Raw genomic sequence first — 19751 nt, 5'->3', positions numbered from 1 at the left:
AGCAGGCTTTAGGGCTATCAGTCCATTCCCCCTGTGCGGATTACTTGGGAGTCCAAGCCTTTGTTTGGTACTGGGGATTAAACCCAGGGGCATTCTACCCCCAAGCTACACCCCTAGTCCTATTTTATATTTTGTTTTGAAACAGTATATAAGTTGCTGAGACTCTCGCTAAACCTCAGAGAATGGTCTCAAACCTGTGATGCTCCAGTCTCAGCCTCCCAAGTACAGGGATTACAGGCATCTGCCACCACACCCAGCTAGAGTTCCAACCATTCTTATCCAATTATGTATAATTAAATCTTTAATTATAATATGAATCCAGGAATGATGGTGTAGGCTTGTAATCTCAGTATTTGGGAGGCTAAGAGAAGAGGATCACACATTGTGAGGCCAACCTCAGCAATTTAGTGAGGCCCTCCACGATGTAGTGAGACTCTATTTCAAAATAAAACAACAAAAGAGGCCAGGGTGTGTAGCTCAGATGTAGAATGCCCTTGGGTTTAATCCCCAGTACAGAAGGAAGGAAGGAAGGAAGGAAGGAATGAAAGGAAGAAAGAAAGAAAGAAAGAAAGAAAGAAAGAGAGAGAGAGAGAGAAAGAAAGAAAGAAGAGAGGGCAAGGGTAGAGGGGCTCAGTGGCTCACATCTATAATCCCATTACTTGGGAGGCTGAGACAAGACTACAGACTTCAGGCCAGTCTCAACAACTTTGCATGCCTTGTTTCATACCAAAGAATAAAAAGGGCCAGGGTGTAGCCCCAAGGTAGAATGCCCATAGGTTCAATACCCAGTACAAAAAAGAAAAGAAAAAAGAAAAGAAAAGAAAGAAGAGATCTTGGGATGTAGGTCAGAAGTAGGACGCCCCTGGGTTGAATAAAAACAACAACCACCAAACAAAAAACAGTAGAAACCAAGCTTGTAAGAATGGATTTATTAGCTGGGCATAGTGGTGTATGCCTATAATCCAAGTACTTAGGAGGCTGAGACAGGAATATCACAGGTTTATGACAAGCCTCAGCAACTTAGGCCCTGTTTCAAAATAAAAACTAAAATATGGCTGGAGGTAGAGCTCAGAAGTAGAACAACCAGTACAAAGAAAAGAAAAAAAGAATTTATATTGTATTGAAATCATTTACCCCAAAATGGATTTGGAAGGATAATTTGTTTTGTGTGTGGCACTCAGGCTGTGCAGCTTTATTATGATAAAAATATTTTTCATCCGGGCATGGTGGCACACGCTTGTAATCACAGTACTTGGGAGGCTGAGACAGGAGGATCTCAGGTTCGTAGCCAGCCTCAGCTACTTAGTGGAGCCCTCCACAACTTAATGAGACCCTGTTTCAAAATAAAGAATAAAAAAATAGGACCAGGAGTGTAGCTCGGAAGTAGAATGCCCCTGGGTTCAAGCCCTAGTTCTGCAAAATAATAATAATAATAATAATAATAATTTTTTTTTGGTTGGTTTGGGAATGGAACCCAAGGGCATTTGACCTCCGAGCTACACCCCCTGCCCTATTTTTTATTCTTTATTTTGAAACCAGGTCTCACTAAGTTGCAAAGGGCCTCACTAAGTAGCTGAAGCTGTCCGCGAACTGCAATCCTCCGGTCTCAGCCTCCTGAATGCTGGGATTACAAGCGTGCGCCACCACGCCCGGCTAATAATAATAATAATATTATTATTATTATTCATTAATATAATTATAATTAATATTAATATAATTATATTATTATTGTTGTTTTCAAAATGATTTTAGACAAATGTGGTGACACACAGCTGTTATCCCAGTATTTGGGAGGCTGAGACAGAAGGATTCCAGGTTTGAGGTCTACCTCAGAAACTTATTGAGGCCCTCTGCAATTTGGAAAGACCCTGTTTCAAAATAAAAAAATAAAAAGCCACCAGGTGTGGTGGGGCATGCTTGTAATCCCAGTGCTTAAGAGGCTGAGACAGGAGAACTGTAGGTTCATGGCCAGCCTCAGCAACTTATGAGGCCCTCTGCAACTTAGTGAGACTCTGTTTCAAAATAAAGAATTAAAAACAGGGCTGGGGATATGGCTTGGAGACAGAATGCCCCTGGGTTCAATCCCCAGTACCAAAAACAAATAAGTAAAAATAAGATAGGGCATGGTGGCACATACCTGTAATCCCAGCACTTGGGAGGCTGAGACAGGAGGATCGTGGTTCGCAGACAGCCTCAGCTACCTAGGCCCTTTGCAACTGAGTGAGACCCTGTTTCAAAATAAAGAATAAAAAATAGGGCTGGAAGTATAGCTCAGAGGTAGAATGCCCCTGGATTCTATCCCCAGTTTTGGAAAAATAAAATAGGGCTGGGGGTGCAGCTCTGAGAAAGAATGCCCCTGGGTTTAATCACTAGGACCCTCTCCCCAAAAAAATAATTCCACAATCCTTTAGTCTCCCTTATTTTTGCAACATTACATTTTGCCACATTTATGGTTGACATTAAAAAGCTCTCTTCCTTTCCTTGTAAGCTATTTTTTCCTTTCAGTGCACATGGAATGCTATCTTTGAGCACTGCAGAACACATGCTGCTTGAATTATCATTGTTTTTCAAGCTATCCCCTTAAAAACAGCAAAATGAAAAAGTCTTTATATAGTATTTAGGAAAATAAAGACCTTACAGGCTGGAGTCTTCAGAAGAACATTTGCCAGAAGACAAAAAAAAAAATCAATTTGACAGCGTGTCAACAGGTTTGGAGATCAGCTAAATTATTGTCAGGCTTATAAAATTTGGTGGCGAATTCTCAGTCCTGTTTATCCAAACTATGTTGAACGACCAGATGGGCTGTGGCATTGTGAGAAATACATCTATATACATAGATATCCTCCCTGGTTACTCATTTCTTCGTCTCTAAATGGGGTAGAGGCAGCTGGGCACCATGGCACATACCTGTAATCCGATACTTGGGAGGCTGATACAGGAGGAGTGCAGGTTCCAGGGCAGCCTCAGGAATCTAGCAAGACTATTTCAAAATTTAAAATAAAAAAAAAAGGGGGCTGAGGGTGGTGGCACTTGTAATCCCAGTACTTGGGAGGCTGATGCAGGAGGATCATGTAGGTTTGAAGTCAGCTTCAGCTACTTAGTGAGGATCTCGGCTGCTTAGTGAGACTGTTTCCAAATAAAATATAGAATGGAAAATGGGCCTGGGAGGTAGAAAGCCCCTGAGTTCCATCTCCAGTACCACAAAAATAAATAAATAAATAAATAAATAAATAAATAAAATTTATAAAACAGGCATGGTAGTACACGCCTGTAAGATTCTCAGCAACCTAATGAAACCCCCTTTCAAATAAAAATAAGAGTAGAGTTCAGAGATAGAATGCCCCTGTATTCTCTTTCCAGTCCCCCCAAATACACACAAAAGGCCATTAAGGCAATGAGCCTTGTGTCTGTGTGTGTATGTGTGTATGTATGTGTGTATGTGTGTATGTGTGTGTGTGTGTGTGTGTGTGTGTGTGTGTGTGTGCAGGGAGAAGTACTAGGGGATTAAACCGAGCAGTGTTCTACCTCTGAGTACAAGTCCTATTTTATTTTTGAAACAGGGTCTTGCTAAGTTACCATGTAATGGCCTTGAACCTGCGATCCCCTCTCAGCTTCCCAAGTACTGGAATTACAGGCCTACACTGCCATGCCCAGCTAAAAAAATACTTTCATAGAGGCACAAAGCATTATGAGAAAAGGCTAAAAGAAAAATAATTTTATTCACAACGCATCAACAGGATCCGTCTGCTCTGCCTGCACTTCTCAGTGCTCCTGACCTGGCTCTGTGAAACGAGGATAAGGACACTCAGCCTCCAGGGTACTGGGAGAGGAAAATGAGGTCAGGTGTGCAGCATCCGACATAGTCCCCGGCAAATAGAGGGCACCCAGAAAGTGGCAGCTACGTTCTTGCCAGAGCTCCTGAGGCTTTGCATCCTGCTGGGCGTGGTGGCGCACGCTTGAAATCCCAGCATTTGGGAGGCCGAGACCGGAGGATCGCGGTTCATGGACAGCCTCAGCTACTTAGCAAGGCCCTTCGCAACTCAGTGAGACCCTGTTTCAAAAAATATAAAGAATAAAAAAATAGGACTGGGGGCACACACACAAAAAAAGAATAAAGCAGGGGTGCACATGAGCCAGAACATGAGTTAGAAATTGGTTCTGTTGGTCCCTGAGGGTGCCGCGTGGGTGTTCAATTCCAGCCATGGTTGTGGAAGGTGACAGAAGTTATGGTGATGTTTGAGCAGATGAGAGCGAACATGGGCAAATTGCTCCAGGACATCAAATGGTACAATCCCAAGAAACTGGCACCCTGGAGCGCTATGTGGTGATTCAGGCCAAAGAGAATGCCTCTGACCTATGAAGCCAACCTTGCTGTCCTCAAGTTGTACCACTGCAACCCAGCCTTCTTTCAGACCAGCATCACTGCCCAGATCCTGCTGAAGGCCCTCACCAACCTGCCCCACACTGACTTCATCCTTTGCAAGTGCATGATTGACCAGGCACACCAAGAAGAGCGGGCCATCAGACATTTTTTGTACCTTGGGGACCTGCTGGAGACCTGCCCTTTCCAGGTCTTCTGGCAAGCTCCGGATGAGAACGTGGACCTCTTGGAAGGTATAACTGGCTTTGAAGACTCTGTCTGAAAATTCATCTGCCATGTTGCGGGCATCATGTATCAGCACATCAACCACTGGCTGCTGGCTGAGATGCTTGGGGACCTGCCAGACAGACAGCTAAAGGTATGGATGAGCAAGTACTGCGGGAGTGCCGACAAGCCAGGGCAGATCTTCATCTGCAGCCTGGAAGAAAGCAGTAAACCCAAAAACTTCGTGGAGAAGATCAACCTTAAAAGTGTATCCAGCGGGTGTGGTGGCGCAGGCTTGTAATCCCCGCGCTTGGGAGGCTGAGACAGGAAGATCGCACAGGTTAGAAGCCAGCCTCAGCTACTTAGTGAGGCTCTCAGAAACCTAGTGAGACCCTGTTTCCAAATAAAATATTTTAAAAAATAGGTCTGGGAGTATAGCCCAGAGGTAGAAAGCCTCTGGGTTCCACCCCCAGTACCACCAAAAGTGTATCCAGCTGGGCGTGGTGGCGCACGTTTATAATCCCCACACTTGGGAGGGGGAGACAGGAGGATCACACAGGTTCAAAGCCAGCCTTGCTGGCTTAAGAGACCCCGTTTCCAAATAAAAATATAAAAAATAGGTGTCTGGGAGTGTAGCCCGGAGGTAGAAGGGTTTCCAGGAACTCCCGTACCACCACACACACACACAAAAGTGTATCCAGCATCGTGGCCTCCTCCCAGTAATAAAGATTTGTTGGTGTAGCAAAAAAAAAAAAAAAAAAAAAAAGAAAGAAAGAAAGAAAAAAGAAAAAGAAAGAAAAAGAAGAAAGAAAGAGAAATCAGAGAAATCAGTTCTGTTCTTTTGCTCATTCCCATGGAGACCAGGAAGGGTGGGACAGATTTAAACATGTGAGTTTAGAGCTAGGTATAATAGCATATGTTTGTAATCCTGGTACTTGGGAGGCTGAGACAAGAGGGTTGTAGCTTCACCGCCAGCCTCAGCTACTTAGTGAGGCCTTCCACAACTTAATGAGACCCTGTTGCAAAATAAAGTTTGGTGGTGCACGCTTGTAATCCTAGCATTCGGGAGGCTGAGACCAGAAGATCGCTGTTTGGGGACAGCCTCAGCTACTTAGTGAGGCCCTTCGCAACTCAGTGAGACCCTGTTTCAATAAAAAGAAATTTTAAAAAGGCTAAAAAATAGGAGTAGGGGTATAGTTCAGAGGTAGAATGCCCCTGGGTTTCATCCCCATTACTAAAAAAAAAAAAAATGGGACTGGGACTGGGATTATAGTTTGGAGGGAGAATACCCCTGGGTTCAATCCCTAGTACAGCAAAAACAAACAAAAACATGTGAATTTAGTTGCCATTTTGAGAGAAGGCAGGTCTCCAGTCCCACAGAAGGACTCTTTCCAGGCAGATAGTGTATCCCATACACATGACCAATCATGGCCAATGTAGTGACAGTGCTAACACACAAGTGGTGCATAAGGTTAAGTGTAAAAGTAAGAGGGAGGAGCCGGGTGTGGTGCCACACTCCTAATCCCAGCATTCTGGAGGCTGAGACCTGAGGATCACTTGTTTGTGGACAGCCTCAGCTACTTAGTGAGGCCCTCTGCAACTCAGTGAGACCTTGTTTCAAAATAAAGAATAAAAAATAGTGTTGGGGCTGTAGCTAGGAGGTAGAATGCCCCTGGGTTCCATCCCCAGACCCACACACACACAAAAAGTCAGATATGGAGATAAGGTCGTGCACACCTGTAATCCTAGTACTACGGGAGACAAGAAAATTGCAGTTTTAAGGACAGCTCCAGCAATGTAGCAAAATTCTCAGCAACCCTAGACCCTATTTTTCTTTCTTCTTTTGGGGGTGGTACTGGGGATGGAACCCAGGGGCATTCTACCTCCGAGTTACACCCCCAGTGCTATTTTTTAGTCTTCGTTTTGAAACAGGGTCTCACTGAGTTGCAAAGAACCTCACTAAGTAGCTAAGGCTGTCCATGAACCACAGTCCTCAGCCTCCCAAATGTTGAGATTACAAGTGTGCACCACCAACGCCTGGCAGACCCTATTTTTCAAAACAAAAATAAAAATAAAAATTGGGCTGGTTGTAGCTCAGACGTAGAATACCCCTTGGTTTAGCCGGGCGTGGTGATGAACACTTGTAATCCCAGCAATCGGGAGGCTGAGACTGGAGGATTGCGGACAGCCTCAGCTACTTAGTGAGGCCCTCCCCAATTCAGTGAGATCCTATTTCAAGATAAAGAATAAAAAAAATAGGGCAGGGGGTATAGCTCAGAGGTAGAATGTCCCTGGGTTCCATCCCCAGACACACACACACACACACACACACACACACACACACACACAAAATATCCCTTGGTTTGATTCCTGGTATAAAAGGGGTAGGGGGCTGGAGATTTAGCTCAGTAGGACAGTGCCTTCCTGGCATGCAGCAAGGCCCTCAACTTAATCCCAGCATTGCAGGGGAAAAATGATATCATAATTTTGCAGTCCTTAATGAATTAACTTAAGCAGTGACCATCAATGGCTGCCAACATCACAAAAATATAATTATTCCGGGTTTGATGGTGCATCCCTGTGATCCCAGTACTTGGGAGGCTGAGACAGGAGGATCAAAGGTTTGAGGACAGCCTGAGCAATGTATGGAGACTCTGAGTAACCTAATGAGACCCTTTCTCAAGAAACAAAAAAAAAAAGGCACTGGGGGTGTAGCTCAGAGATAAAATTCCCTGAGTTCAATTCCTCAGTACTGAAAAAAAAAAAAAAAAAGAACAAAGAACAAAGCCAGGCGCATGCTTGTAATCAGGAGGCTGAGACCAGAGGATCATGGTTCACGGACAGCCTCAGCTACTTAGTAAGGCCCGCTGCAACTCAGTGAGACCCTGTTTCAAAATAATTTTAAAAATAGGCAAGGCAAGGGGTGTAGCTCAGCGGTTAAATGCCTCTGGGTTCCATCCCCACCCTCAAAAAAAAAAAAAAAAAAAGAACAAAAAACAGTGGGGCATGCTGGGCGTGGTGGCGAACGCTTGTAATCTCAGTGCTTGGGAGGCAGAGACCAGAGGATTGCGCAGGTTTGAAGCCAGCCTCACTGGTTTAAGAGACCCTGTTTCCAAATAAAAGAAATATATAAAAATAGGTCTGGGAGTGTAGCCCGAAGGTAGAAGGGTTCCCAGGAAACCCAGTACCACCAAAAAAACAAAAACAAAAACAAACCAAAAAAAAAAAAACAGTGGGCCACGGTGGCACATGCTTGTAATCCCAGCATTTGGGAGGCTGAAACTGGAGTATCAGGGTTCACAGACAGCCTCAGCTACTTAGCGAGGCTCTTCACAACTCAGTGAGACCCTGTTTCAAAATTTAAAAAGGTCTAAAAAAAAATAGGGCTGGGGTGTAGTTTGGAAGTACAATACCACTGGGTTCCATCCCTAGTACTGCAAAAAATAAATGAATGAATAAATAATAAAAATAAATAAATAAATAAATAAATAAATAAATAAATAAATATGGTTCCTAAAGCTGGGTATGGTGGCTAATGCCTGTAATCTCAGTGCACGGGAGGCTGAGACAGGAGGATCACAAGTTTGAGGACAGCTTCAACAACCTAGTGAAACTGTGTTCAAAACAAAAAATAGCCGGCCTTGTGGTTCATGCTTGTAATCCCAGTACTTGGGAGGTACACATAGGAGGATCGGAGGTTTGAAGCCAGCCTGAGCAATGTAATAGGATCTCCACAGCTTAGTGAGAACCTATTTTAAAATAAAAGTAAAATAGGACTAGCGTAGTAGCTTGAAGGTATAATGCCCTGATTCTATCCCCAGTAACACACACACACACACACACACACACACACACACCCCAAAACAAAAAAAGAAAGAAAGGGCTGGGGGTGTAAGCTGGAGGTAGAAGGTTCCTGTGTTCAATTCCTAGTACTCTCACCCACCAGAAAAGAAAAAAAGAAAGAAGAAAAAAAGAAAAAGAAAAAGAAGAAATCAGCCAGTGTGGTGGCTTACACTTTTAATTCCAGTATTGGGGATGCTGAAACAGGAGGACCACAGGTTTGCAGCCAATCTCAGCTACTCAGCTACTTAATGATGCCCTTTGCAACTTAATGAGACTCTCTCAAAATAAAGAATAAAAGATAGGGCTGGGGGTGTAGCTCGGAGGTAGAACGCCCCTGTGTTCTATCCCTAGTACTGGGAAAAAAAAAAAAAAAGAGGAAGGAAGGAATTATCTGGCCTACCCGTATCCATTAGTAGGTCATAAGACCCTCCTCATTCCAGGAGGCTTCTGCCCCATACCCAGGAGGAAGGAATAATGCGCAAGGAGGCCAAGAATCAGAACAGACAGGTCTTGCTGGGTTTCCAGGTCCACCAACATCAGGGCGGGCCTTTTGCGTCCGTCACAATTCAACGCAGGGACCACGCTCGCATGGCGCCTGCGCACTGAGTCTGTGTACACCCAAAAGGACGGGATGGAAGCGGGGTGCAGTGGCCCACACCGGTAATCCCAGTACTTGGGGGGGGGGGGCTGACGCAGGAGGATCGCAGATCCGAGGCCAGCCCCAACAACTTGGCGAGACTCTGCTTACAAATAAAAACATAAAATAAAATTGGCCTGGGGATGTAGCTCAGAGGTAGAATGCCCCTGATTAAATTACTTTAAAAAGGGGAGGAGAGCCGTTCATGCGCACACTTGTAATCCCAGCATTTGGGCGGTGGAGACCGGAGGAGCGCGGTTCAGGGTTCGCGGACAGCCTCAGCTATTAGCGAGGCCCTTCGCAACTCAGTGAGTTTCTGTTTCAAAATAATAAAAAGACTAAAAACTAGGACTGGGTGTGTAGCTCGGGAGTAGAATGGCCCTGGGTTCCATCCCCAGTACCAAAAAATAAAAATAAACACACACACACACACACACACACACACACACACACACACACACACCAAACAAGAAAACGGACAGGGTAGCTTCCAACAGCTATACTTGAAGTTTCCTGGAGGGTGGCAGATCCGGAAAGGTCGGAAACTAACCGCACACTCCTTTCCCCAGCGTGCCCACTGAGTCTCATCCGGATTCTTTTGTCATCTGCTTTGTACTAACCCAGTACACACCGTCTCCTTGAGTTCTGGAAATTGTTTGGAAACAATTTCCTTAGGAAGCCCAGCAATGTGGCACAAGTTTGTAATCCCAGTACTTGGGAAACAGGAGGATTGCAGGTTCAAGGCCAGCCTAAGCAAGTTAGGGAAAGCCTCAGCAATTTAGCGAGACCCTGTTTTGAAATAAAAGATAAAACAGAGCTGGGGGTGTAGCTCAGAGGTAGAACGTCCTGGGTTCAATCTCCAGTCACACACACACACACACACACACACACACACACACACACACACGGAGGGAGGGAGGGAGAGAGGAGAGAGGAGAGAGAGAGAAAGAGAGAGAGAGAGAGAGAGAGAGAGAGGGGGGGGGGAGGGAGAGAGAGGGGGAGAGGGGGAGAGGGAGGGAGAGGGAGAGGGAGAGGGAGAGAGAGAGAGGGAGGGAGAGAGAGATAGAACGAACACACTGTAGGAAGGGGTTGTAGGAACTTCAGTTAGTGCAGCTCGGGACTGGCATACAGAGCTGAGGGAGGAGGATCTTAGGGTCTGAGCCCTCTACCTGTGTGGACTGGAGGACGCCCAGCTAGTGTCTGCTGAAGAATTGGCTAATTGCTTGCCTGCATGCTGGTGGGGAAGAAACCCCCACAGCTTTGAGGGTCACAGACGTCTTCTAGGTTGTGGTATGAGAGGAGAAGGAACCATTTTTTTTTCCAGCAAAGATGATCTTAAGGAATTTGAAGGGCTGGAAATCTACTTTATTGGTAGGACGCTCACCTAGCATAGCTGGGCATAGTTGGATCCCCAGCAATGCAAAGTAAATAAATGAAAAAAGGAGTGTGAGTGTGTGTGTGTGTGTGTGTGTGTGTGTGTGTCTGTGTGTGTGTGAGTGTGTGTGTGTGTTACTGGGGATGGAACCCCGGAGCATTCTACATCTGAGCTACACCCCCCCCCCAGGTCCTATTTTTTATTCTTTATTTTGAAACAGGGTCTCACTGAGTTGCAAAGGGCTTTACTAAGTAGCTGAGGCTGGCCTCGAACCTTGATCCTCCTGTCTCAGCTTCCAGAATGCTGGGATTACATGTGTGCTTCACCACACCAGTTTAGCCCAGCCCAATTTTATTTTATTTATTTATTGTATGCTACTGGAATTAGGCCCAAGGGCATTATTCTACAGCTGAGGTACATCCCCAGACCTTTAAAAAAAAATTTTTTTTTAACTTTTGAAACAGGGTCCTGTTAAGGTCCCCAAGGTCTTGCTAGGTTGCTGAGGCTGGCCTCAAAGCTACAATCCTCCTACCTCAGCCTTCCTACAGTCTTGTGCCATCGTGCTGCTGAAAAGAAATTTTTTAAATGTACAGACTTACAGTTAGGTTTTTAAATAATAGACTTACAGTTAGGTTTGTAAAAAGAGCTTATCTTTTAGAAGTACACATGGACTACTTATAAGAATAATCTATGATGTATGTAATTTACTTTCAAATAATAAAAATGTACGATAGTGAATATATATGACTTAAGATTACCCATAAAATGGGTAATTCATAAAAATGTATAACTGTAGTTGGGTGTGGTGTCAAATGCCTGTACTCCCAATACTTGGGAGGCTGAGACAGGAGGATCACAGGTTCACTGCAAGTCTCAGCAACTTAGTGAGGCCCTCTGCAATTAGTGAGATTCTATTTCAAAATAAGAAGTGAAAATAGGAATGGGAGTATAGCTTGGAGGTAGAATGCCCCAGGGCTCAACCCCAGCACTAAAAAAAAAAAAAAAAAAAAAAAAAAGCTGGGTGTGGTGGTGCATGGTTGTAATCCCAGTACTTGGGAGGCTGAGCAGGACTGCAGTTTTTCTGCCAGCCTCAGCTACTTAGTGAGGCACTCCACAACTAAGTGAGAATTTATTTCAAAACAAAAGAATAAAATAGGGCTAGGGGTATAACTCAGAGGTAGAACGCCCCTGGGATCAATTCCAATTTGCTAGGCCTTTGGTTCAAACTCCAGTACTGAAATAAAATATAAAACACAAAATAATAAAAGTTAGAAACTGGGCATAATGGCACACTCTTATAATCCTAGTACTTGGGAGACTGAGACAGGATTACAGGTTCAAGGCCAGCCTCAGCAATTTAGTGAGGCCCTGTTTCAAAATGAAAAATAAAAGCCAGGAGTGGTGGTGCAGGCCTGTAATCCCAGCATTTTGGAGGCAGAGGATCATAGTTCTTGGACAGCTTCAGCTACTTAGTGAGGTCCTTTGCAACTCTGTTTCAAGAAATAAAAAGACAGCAGTTGGTGGTGATGGTGGCACAGGCTTGTAATCCCAGGCTGAGACTGAGGATCACAGTTTGTGGACAGCCTCAACTATTTAGTGAGGCCCTCCATAACTTAGTGAGACCTTGATTCTGGGTCCATACACAGTACCAAAAAAAAAAAAAAAAATTAGGGCAGGAGGTGTAGCTCAGAGGTCAAATGCCCCTGGATTCCATCCCCAGAACTGCAAAAAAAAAAAAAAAAAAAAGGAAATAAAGAAGTAAAATGACTAAAAAATAGGGCTGGGGGTATAGCTCAGAGGTAGAATGCCCCTGGGTTGCATGCCCAGTACTGAAAAAAAAAAAAAAAGGAAAAAAGAGGAGCCAGGCATGGTGGCACACACGCTTGTAATTCCAGCATTCCTGAGGCTGAGACTGGAGGCGGTTTGCGGACAGTCTCAGCTACTTAATGATGCCCTCTGTAACTTAGTGAGACCTTGTTTCAACATAAAGAATAAAAAAATAGGGCAGGGGGTGTAGGTTGGAGGTCGAATGCCTCTGGGTTCCATCCACAGAACCACAAAAAAAAGAAAAAAGAAAAAAAAATTGGGCTGGGGGTGTAGCTCAGATGTAGAATGTCCTGTGTTCAATCTCCTGTAATTATGAACAAAATGCACACATGCACAAAAGTAATGAAAAATAATAAAATAAAATAATAACATCAAAATTAGAAGGGGGAAGCTGGGCGTGGTGGCACAGGCTTGTAATCCCAGCATTCCGGAGGCTGAGACTGAAGGATCATGGTTTGTGGGCAGCCTCAGCTACTTAGGCTCTCCACAACTTAGCAAGACCCTGTTTCAAAAATAAATAAAGCTGGGTGTGGTGGCGCACGCTTGTAATCCCTGTGCTTGGGAGGCTGAGACAGGAGGATCACACAGGTTCGAAGCCAGCCTCAGCTACTTAGTGAGACTCTCAGCAACTTAGTGAGGCCCTGTTTCCCCAAAAAAAAAAAAGTCTGGGAGTATAGCCCAGAGGTAGAAAAGACCCTGGGTTCAATCCCTGTACCACCAAAAATAAAGAATAAAAAATAGGCCAGGAGTGGTGGTGAACACTTGTAATCCCCGTGCTTGGGAGGCGGAGACAGGAGGATTGCGCAGGTTCGAAGCCAGCCGTGCTGGCTTAGGAGACCCTGTTTCCAAAAAATAAAATAGGTCTGGGAGTGTAGCCTGGAGGTAGAAGGACTTCCAGGAACCCCAGTACCACCAAAAAAAAAAAAAAAAAATAGGGCAGAGTGGGTAGCTCGGAGGTCGAATGCCCCTGGGTTCCATCCCCAAACCTGCAAAAAAATAAAAAATAAAAAAAAATTAGAAGGGGGTATAGCTTAGTGGTAGAGCACTTGCCTAGCATATGTACAACCCTGGACTCAATTATACATATAATGTGGACACACAAACATTCATACACACACATGAGTGAAGATAGAAATAAAACCAAGATAATAGTTTGGGAGGCTGAGACAGGAGGATCACACAGGTTCAAAGCCAGCCTCAGCTACTTAGTGAGGCTCTCAGCAACTTAGTGAGACCCTGTTTCCAAATAAAGTATAAAATAGGTCTGGGAGTGTAGCTAGGAGGTAGAAAAGCCCCTGGGTTCCACCCCTAGTACCAAAAAAAAATTATAAAATATCATCTGGGTGTGGTAGTACATGCCTGTAATACCAATACTTGGGAGACTGAGACAGGAGAAGCACAGGTTTGAGCCTAGCCTCAGCAACTTAGCAAGATCCTTCAGTAATTTATTAAGATCTCTTTCTTTCTTCCTTTCTTCCTTTCTTTCTTCTTTCCTTCTTTTTTTTTTTTTGTGGTGCTGGGGTTTGAACCCAGGGGCATTCTACCTCTGAGCTACACCCCCAGCCCAATTTTTTATTCTTTATTTTGAAACAGGGTCTCACTAAGTTGTGGAGGGCCTCACTAACTAGCTAAGGCTGACCCAGAACCCACGCCCAGCTGGTGCATACTTTTAATCCCACTACTTTGGAGGCTGAGACAGGAGGATCGCAAGTTCACAGCCAGCCTCAGGTATTTAGTGATGCCCTCTGCAACTTAGTGAGACTCTGTTTCAAAATAAAGAATAAAAAATAAGCTGAGAGTGGTGGTGCATGCTTGTAATCCCAGCATTCGGGAGGCTGAGACCAGAGGATTGCGGTTCGTGGACAGCCTCAGTACTTAGGCCCTCCATAACTTAGTGAGACCCTGTTTCAAAATAAAGAATAAAAAACAGGGCAGGGGGTGTAGCTCAGAGGTCGAATGCCCCTGGGTTCCATCCCCACACGATAGGGCAGGAGGTGTAGCTCGGAGGTCAAACGCCCCTGGGTTCTATCCCCAGACTCCCCCCCCACACACACACACAAGAATAAAAAATAGGGCTGGGGGTGTAGCTTGGAAGTAGAATGCCCCTGGGTTCAACCCCCAGTTCTGCAATAAATAAATACATAAATAAAAATAAAATAAATGAAATAGGGCTGGGAATGTAGTTCAGAGGTAGAATGCCCCTGGATTTCATCTTCCATTCCTAGCAACACACACACACACACACACACACACACACACACACTCCCATCTCTTCACTCCTTCTTTTGCTCATTAGTCTTTGTAGCGTGAGCTGGTGCTGGTTAAAGTTCTGTTTGATCTACTGCTGCACTGTTGGCACAACGCTGAGATGGGACTGAAGGAGGAAGATATTCCCCAGAGGTCCTAGACTTGGAGCCATTAACAATTTACTGCCGCTGTGTTGTTTCTCTTGAGAAGGCAAGGTGTGTGTTCCTGGGGGAATGGAAGATAATGATTACACACACAGGAGCATTTAAAATATTAAATGTGTGGGAAGATAGATGCCTGTGAGAGGTGGGCAGCCAGATGGCATATGGCGGCCACGGCAGGACCTAATAATTGCTCCTTAGGATCCATTCTTCTCTTTCTTAGAGGTAAGGGAATTTTCAGCAGGGTCTATATTTCCCAGCCTGCACTGCGGCTTGGTGTGGTCTTGTGACTAGGTTCTGGCCAATGGGATGTAAGAAGCAGCATGGTGGTTAGCCGACCATGGTGGCGTATACTTTTGATCCCAGTGCTTGGGAGGCTGAGACTGGAGGATTGCAGGTTCAAAGTCAGCCTCAGAAATTTAGTTGGGGGGGGGTGGAGCTCTTCAGCAACTTAGTGAGACCCTTTTTCCAAATAAAAAATAATATAGGGCTGGAGGTATAGCTTAAAGGTAGAATGACTCTGGGTTCATTCCCCAGTACTCTGCTCCTGCCCCCCAAACACACAAAGCATGGCGGCTTCCCAGAATCATCCTGAAGTGACACTTATCACACTTTCTTTGCCCTTTTCCTATTTCTCCATCATTTGCTTAGAGCATAGATGTGCTCACCTAAACTCCATATTGTCCCATGGAAGGAGCCAGGGCATGAGATTGTGTGTGTGTGTGTGTGTGTGTGTGTGTGTGTGTGTGTGTATGTAGTAGAATACTGGGGATTCAATACAAGGTACTGGAGTGTACCTTGGAGCTACACTCCAGATCCTATTGAATTTTTTGTTGTGAAAGAGAATATCGTTAAATTACCCCTCGCTAGCCTTGAACCTGCCATCCACCTGTCTCAGCCTCCCAAATACTGATATTACACTCTTGTGCATGGTATGGCCATGAGATTTCATGGAGAGGAGCCATGCAGCAGCTCGAATGATCTACCTCTGAGTTTTTACACATGAAAGAAACAGACTTTGATCTTGGTTAAGCCCTTGTCACTGTGGCTCTGTCACTGGCGCTGAACCCACTCCTCATGATGCAGTGGTTATCTTGTTTTTGCATGCCCAGCCACAATTTCCCGTTCTTTGAGAGAACTTCCTCGGCCCAATTCTCTGTGGGTCTGTGAGTCATCAAGCTCCTATCTTTTCTCCAGTGGCTGGGCTGGTGGCCACACCAGACCTACCAAGACTCCCTCCTCTCTCTCATGAGGAATAGAAACCTGGGTGGAGAGGCACAGAGACCTGAGGCAGATGGGTCTATGTTATTGTAATGATACTGCCTCCAAAGGACGATTCTGGAGAGTCCTTGAGTGGCCCTACATTCTCTCCTTTTTTGTTGTTGTTGTTCTGGGAATGGAACCCAGAGGCTACCTTCAAGCTAAATCCCCAGCTCTTATTTATTTATTTTTTATGGTACTAGGGATTGAACCCAGGGGCATTCTACCTCCAAGTTACACCTCCAGACCTATTTTTTTTTTGTATTTTTTATTTGAAACAGGGTCTTAAGTTGCTAAAGCAGGCCTCAAACTTGCAATCCTCCTGTTTCAGTCTCCCAAGTACTGTGATTACAAGCACCCACCACCATGCCTGGATTTATTTTTTATTTTGAAATAGGGTCTTGCTAAGTAGCTGAGCGTGTCACTAAAGTTGCTGAGGCTGGACTTAAACAAGCAATCCTCTTGTTTTAGCATCCCAAATACTGGGACTATAAGCATGTTAAATTTTTTTTTTTCTTTTTGCAGTACTGGGGATGGGACCCAGGGGTATTCTACCTCTGAGTGACACCCCCAGCCCTATTTTTTATTCTTTATTTTGAAACAGGGTCTCACTGAGTTGCAGAGGGCCTCACTAAGCAGTAGCTGAGGCTATCTATGAACCCCGATCCTTCCTGTCTCAACTTCCTGGATGCTGGGATTACAAGTATGCACAACCACGCCCGGCTTCTAGAATTTATATTTCTTTTTTCTTTTTTTGGTGGTACTGGGGGTGGAACCCAGAGGGTTTCTACCTCTGGGCTATACTCCCAGACCTATTTTATATTTTATTTGGAAACGGGGTCTCACTAAGTTGCTGAGAGCCTAAGTAGCTGAGGCTGGCTTCAAACCTGTGCGATCCTCCTGTCTCAGCCTCCCAAGCGCGGGGATTACAAGCGTGCGCCACCATGCCCGGCTTAGATTTTATATTTCTGAATTCAGCTTTTCCTTTTGTTCTGTGAGCTACCTAGTAAATATTCATCCCTTGTTCTCTTTCTCCCCAACCCACTTTACCTGCAATTTAAGACCTATAGCTGACATTCTCCTGTTGTGTCTTGGTCTATTCGTGATGCTGTAGTAAACTACGTGAGCTGGGCATGGTGGCTCAAGCCTATAATCTCAGTATTCAAGAGGCTGAGAAAGGAGGATGGCAGGTTCAGTGTTAGCCTCAGCAATTTAGTGAGGCCCTCAACAACTTGATGATTCCCTGTTTCCAAATAAAAAAACAGAGCCAGGGATGGGGGTGTACTTTGTAATCCCAGCACTTGGGAGGCTGAGACAGATGGATTGCAGGTTTGAAGCTTCAACAACTTGGTGATGCCCTTCACAACCTAGTGAGGCCCTGTTTCCATATAAAAAATAAGTCTGGGGGTGTAGCCCAAAAGTAGAAGGCACAGCACAAAATAATAATAATAATAATAATAATAAAATAGAGCTAGGGGTGTAGCCTAATTATTCTACCTCTGAGATATACCCCTAGTCTTATTTTTTTATTATTTATTTATTTATTTTACAGTACTGGGGATGGAACCCAGGGGGATTCTACCTCCGAGCTACACGCCCAGCCCTATTTTTTTTTATTCCTTATTTTGAAACAGGGTCTCACTGAGTTTCAAAGGGCCTAAGTAGCTGAGGCTGTCTGCAAATCCCGATCCTCCAGTCTCAGCCTCCCAAATGCTGGATTACAAACACGTGTCACCATGCCCGGCTTTTCTTTATTTTGAAACAGGGTGTGAGTTGCAGAGGGTCTCACTAAGTAGCTGTCTCAACCTTCCAAAAGCCAGGATTACAAGCCTGAGCCACCACACCTGGCTCCCCTATTATTTTGTTTTATTTTTTATTTTTTTAATTTTTTCCCCCTATTATTTTGAAACAGTGTCTCACTAAATTGAGGAAAGCTTAAGTACCTGAGGCTGGTCTCCAACCTGCTATCCTCCTGTCTCAGCCTCCCAAGTACTGGGATAATAAGCGTGTAGCACCACGGCTGGCTAAAAAATTTTATAATAGAATGTTGAAGGCAGGGAAAAGAAAGGTATAGTCATTGATATCAAGACACAAGGCTCAAGTGGGTGTGGAGGCCCATGCCTATAATCCCAGTATTTGTGAGGCTGAGACAGGAGGACTGCAGGTTCCTGGCCAGCCTCAGCAATTTAGTAACACCTTCCTCAACTTAGATGGTTTCAAATAGGGATTGGGGTGTAGCTCAGAGGTAGAATGCACCTGGTTCAATCCCCAAACACACACACACAGACAGTCTGGGGTGTAGCTTGGAGATAGAACACCTCTTGGTTCAATCCCCAGTGCCACAAGAAAAAAAAGACACAATTCTCTATTGTCCCATCCTTATCTTCTCGTTTTCCTCTCCCTGCCAAGTCATCAGGGCAGAGCTCGCCAGCAAAATGCTGCATGTCTTTCCCTATTCCTGGCTGGCTGCTCATGTTAAAGGGAGTGGCCCTGACGCAGCCTCTGTGTGTTGAAATCATAGTCTTCCTGGTCTGACAATAGTCACCAAGACCTGGGTGTGGAGGGGTCTCTCTTCTGCTCCTCTGGATCTCCGGTTTTGCCTTTCATAGCTTCTTTTGTTTTGTTTCCTCCTGCTGGAGGAACATATGTTCTAGTAGCTTCCTGGGACATGGTATGTGGGAAGTAAAACGTTTTTGAGAACTTGTCTGAAAATGTTCTTATTTTATCCGCCCACTTGATCAATAGTTTGGCTATGAGTAGAATTCTACTTTGAATACCATTCTTCTTCGGAATTGTGAAAGAAAGCATTGCCCCAACACTGCAACTGTGGAGAAACCCAGAACTATTCCATTTCCTGTTTCAAGACTTATGATTTCTCCCCGGGATGGTACATGCTTGTAATCCCAGTATTTGGGAGGCTGAGACAGGATTGTAGGTTCCCAGCCAGCTTAAGCTGCTCAGTGAGGCTCTCTGCAATTTAGTGGGACTGTGTTTCAAAGTAGAGAATTAAGAGCCAGGCGTGGTGGCGCACGCTTGTAATCCCGGCGCTTGGGAAGCAGAGACAGGAGGATCTGCGCAGGTTCAAAGCCAGCCACGCTGCCTTAAGAGACCCTGTTTCCAAATTTAAAAAGTATAAAAATGGGTCTGGGAGTGTAACCCGGAGGTAGAAGGGCTTCCAGGAACCCCAGTACCACCAAAAAGAAAAAAAAAAAAGAATTAAAAATAGGCTGGGAATGTATGTAGCTCGGAGGTAGAATGCTCTTGGGTTCCATCCCCAGTGCCGCAAAAAAAAAAAAAAAAAAAAAAAAAAGAAAAGAAAAAAAAAAAAGAAAAAGACTTATGCTTTCTTATTTGGGCTTGTGGTGGTATAAACCTGTAGACCCAGTACTTGGGAGGCTGAGAAAGGAGGACGCTTGGTTGGATGGAGGACAGCCTCAACAAGTAGGGGGATTCTCATCAACCTAGTAAGACCTGTTACACAACAAAACATAAAATCCGGGCCTGGTGGTGCAGGCTTGTGATCCCAGTATTTGGGAGGCTGACACAGGAGGACTGCAGGTTCGTAGCCAGCCTCAGCTACTTAGTGAGGCCCTTCAATTTAGCGAAACCCTGTTTCAAAAATAAAGAATAAAATAGGGCTGGGGGTGTCGCTCAGAGGTAGAACACCCCTGGGCTTAAATCCCCGGTGCCACACAAATAAATAAATAATATAAAAGGGTTTATCTTGAAGGTAGAATCCTCTGAGTTCAACCCCGTACACACTCCAACCCCCACTCCCTCCCCCCCAAAAAGCTGAGCATGGTGGCTTTTATTTAC

At 44.8% G+C, this 19751-nt stretch overlaps 1 pseudogene across 1 annotated transcript; it reads left to right on the top strand.

Moving 5' to 3' along the window:
- Positions 1-4226: 4226 nt before the first annotated feature.
- Positions 4227-14674, top strand: LOC308268720 (eukaryotic translation initiation factor 3 subunit K-like; annotated as a pseudogene). Its single transcript has 3 exons — positions 4227-4864; positions 8869-8935; positions 14573-14674. The product of its transcript is annotated as a eukaryotic translation initiation factor 3 subunit K-like (transcript).
- Positions 14675-19751: the final 5077 nt, after the last annotated feature.

The sequence above is a fragment of the Muscardinus avellanarius genome (genome assembly GCF_963383645.1).
Source record: "Muscardinus avellanarius genome assembly, chromosome: 10".
NCBI classification, from domain to species: Eukaryota; Metazoa; Chordata; class Mammalia; order Rodentia; family Gliridae; genus Muscardinus; species Muscardinus avellanarius.
The sequence above is the reverse complement of the archived record's forward strand: the minus strand, read 5'-3'. Positions and strand labels throughout refer to the sequence as shown.